A 15,419-nucleotide genomic window follows, 5' to 3' on the forward strand; every position below is an offset into this window, starting at 1 on the left:
ATCTATGACACCAAGCATTAAGACAGGGCTAACAGTGTGATAGTAGATAGATGGATGACCTCAGTTTTAATGCTGCTGCCTGTGTCTCACTGTTTCCATATGTGTTTGATTTATTTGAGTCATTTTCTCACATCTTGAAGTTAGAACCCATCTGCTGATCAGGAGGCTCTGCTTGCGGGAAGAAGGATTGAAGAAGGAGAAGAAGAAGAAGACAAAGAAGAAAAAGCCTGTAGCTCTTTTTGGCCTTGAATTAAAAACCTGTGGGGAAAGCATAGAAAAGCTTCTGCTTGTCACTCAAAGCTTCATCCCTCCCAGGCTACATATTAAGGGATGTGTGGTACGGTTTGGAAATAAAAACAGCTACAAAAGCAGCTAAATCTAGACATCCACAACAATACTGGTGTCCCAGCGGACAAACAATACAGTGAGAGGAGCAGATTTAGTTGCATTTGGGACACACAGGACCTCAGTCTGCTTTTTAACTGGCCTGGATCCACCATCCTCACCTACTCAAAGCAAAGGTTTGTAATCACCATGTGATACTGAATAATTTTTATCTGTCTTTTAAACAGTTAAATGCCCCATCTGTTTTAGAGCTTTGCTTTTTCTAGTTTGCTCCAAACAAACTAGAAAGAGGGAACACCAGATATCTAGAAATCTAATGTAATGATGCTTACCATACTCCCTCATTGTTACCCCACTACTAGCATCTGTTTGTACTCAGTGTGTGAAGCACATGGGGGTTTATTCCATATCCATCACACTGAATGTTAGTCTTCTTTATTAGAAAAGAAATGAAAAGAAATATAATATTGAGTGTAATTCCTCAATAATGTCCAAACTCTTTCTTCTTTTCATATCTCCTTTCAGCAGCTGCAGATTGATCATCATTCTTGACCCCAATCTAGCCAGAGACTTTTGAAACATCATCAGAAAAATGTACAAAACAGAAATTTTAAAAGCCTGGATTTGGGCTTGCTTAGAAGACCAAAAAGTGTCTGAATGACTCAATATGTCATTTTATGTAACTGTGTCCAGACTGCAGGCCCTGCAACCGATGCAATCATCAATCATCACATCCACCCCATCAATATAAATGCAAATCATACAATCTGGTGGGGGACTTGGTAGTTGCCTGGCTGTGCAAATGTGGAGAAAAGGTCACGGGCTCATTAAGTTTGTGTGATAGCCACGAGGGGAACAAAAAGCATAAGGAGATGAGCTGCTGCTCGTCACTACATAGAGCAACAATATTGTGAGAAATCTTTAAGATGTAGACATCTAGGACTGCAATTTTATGACAAAAACAGTGAGCTAAACATGTAAGCTTTTATGACCATATACAAAAAGGCAGAGGGGGGTTTTGGGGGCAGTAAATGGGAGGGTAGGGGGACCTGCGGAAATGTCCTTCTCTCTGGGGTACCTAGGTGGTTTTGCCTGGGGTGGTCGGGTTCCATTGGGTTCCTGGGCGGGGTTCTGCTGGGGAGGATGGGTGGCCCTTGGATCTGCAAGGTGCCTGCCATTCGTGTGACCTGCGCCGCAGCGCCTGGTGCCCACTGGGCCTGCTCACCATCGCCCTGGGCTGCTTGGTGCCCATGCGCCAAACCATGGAAATGGAAACATTTCCATGTTATTTCTTAAGCAAATCTTACAAATAATTACTGTGTGAATGTTTGATAGATATCCTCAATTTGAATCAATATATTGATTAAGGTCGAGGTTTTATTACATCTCTACTGGCTGCTATCAGGGGAAAGCCATCACATTCTGTCATCACATAGAAATAATTTGCAAAACCAGTCCCAGCTCTGTTGCTGTTTTCTCTATAGGACCACATTTAAAATCAGGGCACAAAAAAATAGATGCAGATTTGTGTCTGATAAAAATGGATCTCACAACTAGATCACAGCAGCTGAAGCATATAAACATAGTGATGTTCCCAAACCTGAGGACTCGGTCACCAGTCTACGATCTACCAGAGCTCAGCACCAAGCATAACTCGGCTGTCACCTACAGCAGGGTAGAGAGTCTTTTGGCAGAGTTCCAGTCCCTTGTGCTGCTGGCTGCTGAAATATCCATCAATACATTGATGTTCCCAATCATAGTTTCCATCTTACTGATCCTCTGCTGACCTCTGCCTCACTTTTCTCATTACTAAGTCAACATTGAAGAATTATATATAGCCCGGTTTCCACTGACGGGTGTGGATTGGGATGCATTTTTTTCCACTCATGAAAACTGGGAAGGGTACCCTCATTTCTGACCCGACCTGTCCTACTTTGTTGGGGTTTGACACACTGCAATCCATTGATCGGTTGAGGAAAAAAAAAGTCATTTCTCGTGCAACAAAAACAAAGCAGCAACGGCTCCTTGTTTAGAGAAGCACATTTTATTTTTGTTGATTTAATCTCCATTTAAAATGCCATTACGAAGCACTGGCAAGAAGAAAGTACACAAACTGTTGGATAGCTGCCATTCTCCTCCTTTATCTCAGAGTCGTGTTTTGGTTATGCTTTAAGTAAGGCGCTGCGATGGTGTCGTGCTATTACTTAGCTGAGGCATCTATTGTTATCCAGCTGATACTCCACCTCTCAGATAAGGTTACAGTTGACTGTGGAAACACAACGAGATTACAGTTTAAAAACCATATCCTCATAATAACCATCCCAACCTGATCGGCACAGTTGGTGAAAATGAGGCTTATGTAGTGAGTTTTACATCTTCAGAGACATAGAAAAAAAAAAGGATATTTTTAAAGTAAATCTGTGTTCAAGGAAGACTATCTTTCACATGACCATGGACATCTGGACAATCTCAACCACTAAGTTACAGTGTTTACTGTTTTTTTTTAGGCTCTTACCATATGGAAAGATGACAAATTTTCTACAAATATTTCCTGGCTGCCAGATAACTTTGGTTGAATATCAGTTCAATCACTATACCATTTTTTCCACCAAACTAGTGTTTTTCCTTTATTTTTTCCTTTATGTAATTTCCCTTAAAAAAGAAGCCAATGTAATTCTTTTTCATTGCATGTAGTACCAGTTTAATCAACACTACATGGACTGATATTATCTGATTCGATTGAAATCAATCTGATCCAGCTGTTTACTGGATGCTAGATAAAGTAATCCAATCAGTTGTATTCATATGATGTACATTTTTAATATGATCGTAAAGCTTTTGACATGCGCAATGCCTGCTAGTTTAGAAGAAGTCCTTTTTTTTCTATTTTGAACCTTTTGACCATTGAAATACTCAATTATCCTTAACTTTTTCAGTTTTTAGCAAAATCATATCCACCAGAGTCTCATTCTGTTTGGCTGCCACCATTTTCCAAGTCTTCCCTGAAACTCATTACGTCACACATCTGGTTCAAGCATGCACAGAAACAACATACACCACAGAACCCTCAGAATTAGTATACATGTTTTTTGTTTGTTTGTTTTTTATAATTGGATCACAAAAACAAAGTTTAAACCCCCCTCCTGTTTGGATTGAAAATTCTTTCTGATCAAGGCCAATCAGATCAGCTGACACGTTTATATGATGCATTTTTATTGGGATTGGAAGTTTAATCGGATCAAAATTTTTCCCTGTAAATGCGCTCCCTGTAAACTTATCGGGCTACCACTTGGAGAACAAGTGTATTACTTTCACAACATGAAGTGTGCACAGCAAATTGCGACAGAGTAATATTCCTGCCATGTCGATGACAGGCTGGCTATTTATTTCTTTGTCTTCTTTCTTTTTGTCTGCAAGCTGTTTTTTGTCAGTTTCAGAGCCTCCATGTGAAATGATGCATTTAGTAGTTTAGAGTTTCTGTGAAGAAAATGTGAGCAATGCCCAATTTTGTTGCCCAACAGCACAACTCTAAATTGAAATGAGCATCTACACCCAGATATTATGTTCCCATTGATTCTGAGCCAAGCTGAAGCTGAGTGAAACACAGCTATGTAATTAAATGTGAGACTGAATGACAAACACTTTTGTTGTAATCAAGAATCAGATTAGTGATTAGCTACACCATAGCTGGAGTAGCTAACTAGAAGCTTTGAGAGGACTCCTAGAGATCAGTTTAACAGCCAGGGGAGCATTCAGGTTGGATAAAAAGGTTACTTGGACTATTTTAACACCAAATAACTTGACATGTCAATTTCACTTTCTACTGCCATGCACATCGGCCCAATCTTCACAGTCTTAGACAATGACTCTGTCACCACATGATCTTTCAAAGCTCAGCACCATGCATATAAGAATAAATCTGCAATGAACTGCAGAAGGGTGGAGGGTCTACTGGCAGAGTTCCAGTCCAGCACGCCGGCCTACCTGTCTAGACTGGACCACCTGAACCTGTCTAAAGCACTTGGCCAGGTCCTCCTGGTGTAAAATTATTTGCTGTGTGTCACAAATGTTTCTAGTTAAAAACAAACACGAAAACAATGATGTATGTCAGGGTGACAGATGGTGAAAGTTCCAAGCATATACTTGACTTTTCTTCAACTTTACCAGTCCAAGATCTTCTGACGTCACATCTAGTTGGCCTCAAGAGCAAATTCCACCTAACCCCACCCCTCATAAGCATGATGGTGAAAACACTATACAGTAGAGTGAGCAATACTGCATTGACTTCACAGCCACAACATTATCATAATCTGAATGGATGCAGTCACTTCAGTTAGTTTGGTTTTCCCAAATTCTCAAAGGCAATTGAGATAATACAGTCCAACTGAATGCATAGAAGTGAATATATTCCCATCATGATACTTAACAGCCAGCCATCTTCTGGCTTTAGCTTCTTATTTAATTAGTTCCTCACCCAACAAGTAACCAGGATTTGTTTTAATCAGGAGGGACTTTAAGCCTACATGGTTAAACAAAATTGTTTATTTTGTAAAACAGCCTTAAGTCTTGAAACGCATGCACATAGAAACAGCACACACACACACAAACACACACACACACACACACACACACACACACACGGACACCTCTGCCTTAGACTTAATCTAGTGGTGGCTAAACTCCAACCTCAATCAAACAGTCTGTTTAAATTGCAGACCTTTCTCCACTTCAGAGATAATTACCCCCATTATTGTATTGATCAAGTGGCACCTGAAAATCCCTTTAATGTTTTACTCTCTTTGTATTTAGCAGGAGCAACACAGCTCTTGTGTTGTAAAAGCAAAAAAAGCAAAAAAAATTAAAAAAAAAGGGGGGGGGGGGGCTCTAAAGACTATGTGGGCACAGGTTCAACATTTGGAAAAATTAAATACCCACTATTGTTAAACTGAAGTTAAAGAAGTAACAGCTCACCTTGCTGCTTCTCTTTGCTTTAAAAGTATAAATAAAACAAAGCCTTATCCCCTGTTGTTGAACCCCCAAGGACAATCATCATAAAACATGAAAGTCAGAAAGTTATTCAAACATTAGAGACATCTTGCTATTCACTGAACGTCTCCTTCACCCCCCCCCATCTCCAGAGTTTCCAGAGAACAGCAGCCATCCTCATTTGTTTTGCAAACTAATTCAAAGCTATTAGCAGCCAGGCCAATTAATTAGGCAATCTGTTGCGATCAGAGGGAGTCTGTCACAGCGAGGTCACTGCATAAGGTGTCTATTATCCTCAGCTCCCACTGAGGTGTGTGGAAATTTCCCGCGGTTGACCTGTGTCTGTAAAATTAATTCTGACAGCCAGTATCTCTACATAGCTGTGTATTAAAAACTACTTTACTGCAAGTGTTCTTCACACATTAAGCTCTTTATTTTAACATGAGCAGTCCATGGCATAATTGTATCAAATAGGTCAAAGCTGAGTTTGATATTGAAGTCTATCCCTTTGATTTCAACCAACACAATCAGTGGTTGCAACAGTCACATGGCTCACATCGGCTAATCTAACTCTTAAGCATTTGATTACTTGAGTTTGTATTAAAGGCTAGCATCCCTAAATGATGCATAATCCACCTAATGGTTTAGGTGAAGATTGTCATCCAAGTAGGGTAAACAAACTCTATTTATATAGCAGTTTTCCAGACATGTTAAACACTCAAAGCCCTTTACACTACAATCACCCAGTCACACACATTCATACCCTGATAGGCCCATCTTGCCCAAGGGCACTTTGGCATTGAGTAGGGGAAGCCTGGAATCGATCCACCAACTTTCCGGTTGGTGGATGACTGCTTAGCCTCCTGAGCTACAGCAACCTGTAAGCATATGTCATCTCTGTCCAGTCAGGCATTCTTCCATTCTTCCAGCAGGGGCAGATTTTAAACCAGCAGGGATTCTTACCCACTCATACAGTCCCCATGGAGTAATAAATGCTGTGGGAGAACAGCTTCATTGCTCCAGGGAGCCCTGATGGTACACCTTTTCCTTAAGATGGAAACCAGGAACTTCCTTTCATATCTTGTATGACTGGGATAGGATGCCGATCAGGGATTGAGTTCATATTTACCTCCCTGCAGTCACAACTGGAGGCTACTGTCCTTCTTCTTCACATATGGTAGGGCTGGAGTAGGCCGATTTGGATTTTTTTATACACCCTCTGTTTAACAAATTTTCCAGGGACTCTTCTTCCTCCTTGTGTAGGGATTTTGGGACTGACATAGATTTGTCTTATCAGTGTGAGGTCTCTGAGGCAAATCTTGAGTTGCAGGGAAGGTATGGTGCCAACATCATATTCATCACGAGCGAAGACTGCACTTTTCCCTTAAAGGTAGGGTAGGAGATCCTGGAAAATGCTTCGAGCAAGTCACATTTTGAAAATACACAAATCAAAAGTCCAAATCCCTTTCTTCAGACTTCCCCTCGAAGCCACGCCTCCAAAGCACAGAAATGCACAATGCTTGTTCACGAGGGTTCATGAGCGCTGGGCAGCATCAATTCGCTAACCTTCACTACAGTTGGTGTGTGTATTTTAGTTGAGTCAGTAAACCACACACACTACCAGATTCACGTTGAAAATTTTGATTCAAAACGTTGATTCAAGTGAAAAACACTTGATACGCTGCAACTGCAGTCAGGCACAGTCTGTTCACCTAACATTTGCCAATTCATGTCCGAACCCCATCACACACTTCTGCACCAACTTGTCATGCTGACAACCCGCAACTAGTGCCAACTACACACAACTGGAAATCGAGGGAAACATATCATGTAGGTGTTGTCAGCTTTTTTTACTTAGCAAACTTAGCCAGGTAAAAACAAATGCTACAATATTACTAACATTCCAGTTCGTCCAATTCGTTTTATCCTCTAACTGGCTGGATACGTGTTAAAATGACAACATAATGCAAAAAACCTATGAATATTCTTCAAAAGTCATAGAGACATAATTTTATCTTACCTTACCCTTGCTGAAACCTTTTCTGCCATGTGTACGGTAATTTGTTGTAGTAAGCTAGCCAAGTTCTGGCTCTCGCTTCATTGCCTCTACAAATGCTCCAAGCATTTGAGAGCGCACGATTCGTGCATGAAGAGGAATACGTGCAGAGGGGTTGAGGGGGAAGGACAAATGGCAGTTGAGTTTAAGAGACATGTTGTCACACTCAGCCATGGCTCCCAGCTCTCTGGCTCTGCCATTCCCTCATTAGCTCAACCACTTCCACCTGCTGATGCCACCTGCCAATTACTAATCAGTGTCTCTATATAACCTGTTCTGTTTCACTCTGTAGTTGCCAGACTGTCTTTGCTCCCATGCCTGACTCTCCAGCGTTCATCTCTGAACTGATCCCGTTGCCAACTCTGTCTGCTCCTGACCACCACCTTTCAGCTCAGCCCTGTCCAGAATCTGTCTGAAGCCATCTCTGAATTCTCAGTACCGACCCTGCCTGTTTCTGACCTTGCTTTTCGTCTCAGCCCTGTTCAATCTCTGGATCAACCAGAATCACGTCTGGAAGGACAAGCATACGCAGTAAGTCTCACCCGTTTTGAACAAGTTCACACCATCCTGTTGTCTCTTGCTTAACTTCTGTTCACTCACCAGTCCTGTCATGTCTCAGTCAGTCCTGTTGGCCCAAAGGAAAACCTGTTTACCAGGCAAGTGGGAGACTGGGGTTTGATACCAACCCGTACCCACAGCAGTTGCAGACCGAGCCACCTGACCTTACCCGGAGACATTAATAAAGCTTGTTCTTCCTTCATTCCTGACTCATTGTGTTGCATTTGGGTCCACAGCCCCAGTGTTGTCACCAACCAGTTTTTTAGAATGCACTGGTTAAAATGATTGGTGCTTTTTTGTTCAGTCTTGTCCATTCCACAATTATTTAAATTTTGTTTTTATTGTAAATTTTAATTGGCTGCAACTGGGGTGTGATTTTAAGTGTATAGTAGAAATGCTCCTGAAACATCTGATTATCTCATGCTGGTGTGTGGAATGTTCTGACGTCCCCATTTTTCATTTGAGGTAAACCAGTTTCCCAGTGTCCCCCAATGTTTTGGTTTCTATGCCATCTAGCAGATAGGAAATGATGGGCTTTACCCATAAACCCTTTTAACAGGTTAAATTGAAGATCTCAAGAAGCTCCATTTCAGTGCTGGTGTGTTTTAACTATTTTATTCTTTGTTGATGCGGAAAATGATTGTTCCTATCCACCTACTGCACCAACTGTTTCATGGACTGGTTGTGCCTCAACCTTTACCTCTCTCACCCTTGATTCTCTGCTGTTCTTGATTTTCTATTGTCTCTCCCACTCAAAGCTTGCTGTTTCATTTGTCTTAGCTATCAGAACATCCTCAGTGGTGGTGTGATCTAGATAGCTTTTAATCTGATTTCACATTGGTTAAACCTGTATCAACAGCTTGCAAGAACTTTGAAATCAGTTCGGCACTGTACTGTTCATCTGTGTCTGGCTCTTTGGATGATGCTAGAAGTCTCTCTTTCAGCTGATGACCCAACTCTTTTACATTACCTCTAGCTGCTAACTGATAGCATTGTGGCTAATTTATACAGACAAAAATCACAAAACAACAAACACAATATGGGTAAGCAGCCAACTCCCTTATTCCCTCTGATCTTGTGACTATCATATTCTTTTTTTTTTGTTGCATACAATACACAGCTTACCTGTAAGCAGACATGGCACACACTTACCATTTAAAAGTCATTACCATAAACATAATCACGAGTAGATGCCACGTTGACTGTGACCCCCCCATAAGGGCTGTGTGGCTGCCATCTTGGCCCTGTCTTAAGAACAAAGCTGATTCTGCAAGTGAAAAGAGGCGAGTATGGTGAAGCCTTATTTTAAGGAACACTGACAAAACCAATGACTATAAGTTGGAATGATGGTTATCAGTGCCAGACTGTCTCCTCAATGTGTTCCCTCAGAATACACTTAAATACACTCCAAATAGAAAATGCTAACTTCTAATTCACTTTGTTTAATGCATTTGGTACATTTAAACCTAATTCCAAAAAGGCGTGAAATAGAGATAAAAACTGAATAAATTTCCAGATTTGCCAATTACATAAACCCATATTTTATTGCCAGTGGACCATCCAATCCACTTTGAAACTTTAAAACCACACTGTCAACCAAAGTGCCATACACTACAAGAGTAAAACACAACTATAACTTGTAATGCCATAATAAACATTCAAACATTAATTGGTAACTAAAATGCGGTACTTCCCCTTGTGGTGACCTCCACCATGGAGCATTTTTACCACACCATGCTTCCGTCGGTTGCAGCAAGTATACACAAACGTAGCAGAACGTTGACGTGTATGCTTGTGTTCACAGCAAGTTTATTCCAGCCCTTAGGAGAGGAATGTTGTCCCATTCTGATCTGATGCTGGATTCTAGCTGCTCTACAGTGCTTGACCTTGGTTGCTGTATCTTTGCTTTTATGGTGCTCCAGATGTTTTCTATTGAAAGGTCTGGGCTGCAGGCAGGCCAGTTCGGCAGGTGGACTCTTCTCCTGTGAAACCATGCTGTTGTGATGGATGAGGTTCAGCATTGTCTTGCTGAAATCTTCAGAAACATTGTCTGGATGGGAGCAGATTTTGCTTTAAAATCTCCATGTACTTTTCTGCATTGATGGAGCTTCACAGATGTGGAAGCTGCCCAGGCAATAGGCACTAATGCAACCCCATACCATAAGAGATGCAGGCTTTTCACCTGTCCACTGATAACAAGCTGGATGCTCCCTCTCCTCTTTACTCTGCAGGACACGCCATCCATGCTTTCCAGATAGAATTTCAGATTTTGATCCAGCAGAACCATATTCCATTTTGTTTCAGACCATTTTAAATTAGCTTTGGTCTTGATAAGACAGATTGTGGATTGTGTCCACATATGGATTTTTTCTGCATGATAGAGCTTTAACCTGCATTTGTGGATAAACAGTGTTCACAGACAGTGATTTTGGTGTTATACTCCAGCTGATTTTTAAGGTGGTGACTCACTTATTAGGGATCAAAACAGAACAATACCACTTTGTTATCAATCCTTTCAAGTTTAAAGCACAGGCCAAGATTTGATGGAGAATGCTGCCCTCTGCTGGCTTAAATAAGAACTGAATTTATGTGTCCCTTAAAACAACTGCAGCTTTGAGTTTCAAAAACACAATAAAATAGAAACTAGTTTGTTTTTGTATTTGTTTAAAACAGTTTAAATCAAGGACATGACTTAGATCCAAGAAAAAAAAAAAAGTGCAACAAACCCCAAGTCTGTCACGGTACAGCGGAGAAGCAGGAGGCAGATGGAATGCAGGTAAAAGCTTTTATTCCATGAACCAGAAAAAAACTCAAGGAACCACATGGCAAGGAAACAAGACATGATTGGACACAGGACAACCGAAACCATAGAGAATAAAGACACTGAGGAACTAATGAGGCACAGGTGATGTAAATGAACAAACCAGACCAGGTGAACTATTGAGCAGAAACCAAAAAACACAGAACATGACTCTTAATACAGGAAACCAAAATCAAACTAAAAACATGACAAAAACCAATTACAAGAAGCCAGAACATTTAACCATACAGTAAATCGTGACAAAATCTGCATCTTAGACTCTACAGGCCTTAGTTAACAGGTAAAATATTAGACTTCATGACTGTACAATTAGCAAACGAATGAACACAAAACTTATTTGGGAGGGTACCTTTGGAAAACCTGACCTTCTCGCTAAATGTAGTGTGTAGAACATTTAGGTATGCAACGCTAAATATAAACAAAAGTACAAACCACAAGGCTTCTGGAATAATGTCCTTTTGGAGAGATGAGACCAAGGTACAGATATCTAGCCAAAATGTACAGCAGCATTTTAGGAGAAAACCAAACAATACCTCATAGCAACTGTCAAAAAGGGTGGTGTATATGTGTGTGTGTGTGTGCGTATATATATATATATATATATATATATATATATATATATATATATATATATATAAAATCATAATCCAAAGATTGGGTCAAAGGAGTCACTTAAATTAAGAGAGTTACGTGATTTCCTGATGTCTTGTATAAATGCTATGCCCCATGTGCAAGGTCTTAGGGTTTTAGATGACTGGGGAAAATCAAAAATTACTCTTGAAACTTCCAAACTGGGCAACAACTCAGTGGAACAGGCATGTGATTAAAATGTTGGATGATGGAAAAGAATACCCAGGTTTCGCTGAGTTTGCAGAGTTTGTGGCTGACAAATAGCATGCAACCTAGTCTCGTCTTTGATTGCATTAAGAACATTTGAAAAACCAAAGAACAAAAACGCGTTAAAGTGAGTGTCTTTCTCCGGTTAGGAGCAAAAAACAGATTGAATGCATTTGCTGTAAGGAAAGTCACTTAATTTACAAATATGAAAAGAAACATTCATTACTGAAAACAACATGTGTTTTGGCTGCCTCAGAGTTGGACACATTTCCAAAAACTGTTGCCAAAGAGCTAACTGTACTATTTGCAGGAAAGGCCATCCTACTCCACTTCATGAAGAACGTCTACAAGTGGATAGATCTGAAACTTCACTGCCAGAAGAAAACGCTTCAGCTGTGTCAAACAAGTGGACAATAGTAGTCGTACTTCAATGATCGTTCCTGTCTGGCTGTCTTGTACAACAGGTAACAGACAGGAAACCTTGGTTTATGCTCTGCTAGACACACAAAGCAGTAATGCGTTCATTGATCAAGAAATTTGTGAAAGGATTCAAGCAGTCACCGAACCTGTCAAGTTAAAACTTATGACAATGACAAAGGCTCAATTGTCCCAAGTGACAGGGTGAATGGACTTAGAGTAAGAGTACATAGAGCTACCACCCACGTACACTTGTGAATACATTCCCCTTGAACAAAACAGTATTCCCACTTATGACACAGCAAAAGTTTGACCTCCCTTGAGCGGTATTGCAAAAAAAAAAAAAAAAAAGCCCAATCTGTTAGACTGTCCTGCTGCACTTCTGATTGGTTATGATTGTGCAAGAGCTCTAAAACCAATTACTACGACGACCCCTATACCGTGAAAACAGACTTAGGTTGGAGTATAGTGGGATCCATTAAGCCTTCGTCAAACACTCTGGATGTAACAGCAGCATGCCATCATATTACTGTGAAAGAGCTGCCCCTATCACACCCTCTTCTGTCATAAATGTGTTGGAAACAGATTTTGCAGACACAAATCCTAAAGAAGGAAACATATCTCAAGAGGACGTTCAGTTTTTGCAGTTCTTGAATTAAAATGTTCACTACAGTGATGATGGGCTTTTGGAAATGCCTTTACCTTTCAGAAAGCACCCACATCTTCCAAATAATAAAAAGCTTGCAGCAGTATGCCTCAAACATTTGAAAGTAAAAATGGAAAGGAATCCGAAATACAAAGGTTATGTGAGATTCATGAAAAGCATCTTTGAGGATAGTGATGCTGAAGAAGCAGATTGCATATCCCAGGATGGCAACACATGGTATATACCTCACCATGGGGTGTACCCAGAAAGCCAGAGAAAATAAGAGTTGTGTTTGACTATGCTGTTAAAAGTGATGACACCTCTTTAAATGACCACCTTCTCACTGGTTCAGACTTGACCAATACTCTCATAGATGTTCTTTGCAGATTCTGTCAACACCTAATCGCCATCACATGCGATGTGGAAAAAATGTTCCACCACTTTCATGTCAGTCCTGAAGACAGAGACTTCTTAAGGTTCTTGCGGTGGCAGGATGGGAAAACTGTCACTGAGCCCAAAGAATATCGTATACGGGTACATATTTTCGTTTTTCTGGACAGATTCTCAAGTTGTACTTTATATCTGTAATGCCTTTGTTTTATGTAAAGCACTTTGAATTGTCCTGCACATGCTATACAAATAAACTGCCTTGTCTTAAATTAAAAATGAAGCACGTCACTTTCCTGTTTTTGTGGCTGAGTACAGAAAATTAGAGACCTCACAGACCCAAAACAATGGTTCTACATAGAAACAAAGCAAAACCCAGCAGATCACGCATCTAGAGGACTCAAGGTGGCAGAGCTTATAGAATCGAACTGGCTCACTGGACCTAGATTTTGTAAGGAGCAAAAACTTTCGCAAAACCACATTCTCCTGAGCTTTTAGTTGGAGACCCTGAAGTGAAAATTCTACAAACACGAGCACTAGAGAGAAAAGGGTTTCTGGAAAGGTTTTCTAGATTTTCAAACTGGAATACAGCTCTTAATGTTGTTGCGAGACTAAAAAAACTTGCTAAAGGAAACAACACAGGACCAGTTAGTGTTGAAGAAAGACGAGCAGCATCTTTAGCGCTCATAAAGGCTGCACAAAGAGAAACCTTTGCACAAGAGTTGAAACTGTTGAGTCAAAATGCTGCCAAATTACCCAAAAGTCACAAGTTGTACCAATTTGATCCCATTCTGGATGATGACCTACTTAGGGTAGGAGGCAGGTTAAGAAAATCTACTGCTTCATTCGAACTTAGACACCCAGTTATTCTTCCTAAGGAAGGCATTGTCACTAAGCTGATTCTTGACTACTGTCACAAGAAAACGCAGCATCAGGGCAAAAGCCAAACACTAAACACACTCAGAGCCAATGGTTATTGGATAGTTGGAGCCAGCAAGGTTGTGGGCAAGCACATTAGGAGTTGTGTGACATGTAGGAAGGTGCGAGGGTTAACAGAAGAGCAAAGTATGGCCGACTTACCAACAGAGAGAGTCAATCCCTCTCCCTCTTTCACATGTACCGGATTAGACTGTTTTGGCCCCTTTCTTACCAAACAAGGCAGAAAAGAATGTAAGTGCTATGGTCTTTTGTTAACCTGTTTGAGTTCCAGGACCATTCACATTGAGATGCTGGAAGATCTGTCCACTGACTCGTTTATAAACGGTCTGAGATGCTTTATTGCCATCAGAGAAGCAGTGAGACAAATTAGATCTGACCAAGGTACTAATTTTGTCGGAGCTATAAATGAGTTTGAAAGGTGTCTTTCAGAACTAAACAAGTACAGGATTGCTACCTTTTTGGCTAAAAACCAATGTTACTTCCAAATGAACATTCCCAATGCTATTCACAGAGGTGGTGTTTGGTAACGCAAAATCAGAACTGTTATGAGGCTATGTGAATCGTAAACAATCGTCCACTCACTATTAAGACAATCAATGATCCAGAAGGTGTTGAGCCTTTAACACCAAACCATTTGCTCACAATGAAAAAACAGTGCCACTTCCACCTCCAGGCAGATTTGTCAGGGAAGATTTATATGGAAGAAAGAGATGGCGCTGAGTGCAATATTTGACAGAACTTTTCTGGCACAGGTGGCACAAAGAATATTTAACCAGCATAAACCTAAGACAGCAATGGCATGCACCCAAAAGGAATGTAAACGTAGGAGACGTGGTGATAGTCAAGGAAGACAACATTCCAAGAAATGAGTGGAAACTAGCAAAAGTAGTTGAAACACACAAGGATGACGATTGTGCGAAAGGTTAAGATACAAATGGGTCAAAGGGATTTGGGAAAGAAAGGTGAACGCTTGAAACAAGTGTCTTTTATTGAAAGACCAGTTCAGAAACTAGTGATACTAGTGCAACATGTATAACATGATTAATAAAAGTTCAGAGGTTGATTATAATGGTTGTGGTTTGGAAAATTACAAGATTTTATTTTGTGTGTAAATATAAATCTTTTGTAATTTTGGTGGCAGTGTAACTGTCTTAGAAGTGAATAATATTTGTATTTCAGTTTGAGAAATGTAAAGCCTTTACTCAGTGTTCCATATCTGACCTCTTGTGGTAAAAAGAAGAATTACATGTGCATGCACCGTTCACATGCTAGTGACACTTGGAACTGAGGGACGTGCCTTCTGGAAAATGAGAAAGGACTAGAATGAGACTGCATGGACACAGAGATGTATCTCATGCTAAGAGCGAAGAAAATGCTCTGAAAAACGGATTAACCACTCCTGAATGTTTGGTCAGAAGGCGCACACG

This window comes from Melanotaenia boesemani, chromosome 19 (genome assembly GCF_017639745.1).
Source record: "Melanotaenia boesemani isolate fMelBoe1 chromosome 19, fMelBoe1.pri, whole genome shotgun sequence".
Lineage (NCBI taxonomy): Eukaryota > Metazoa > Chordata > Actinopteri > Atheriniformes > Melanotaeniidae > Melanotaenia > Melanotaenia boesemani.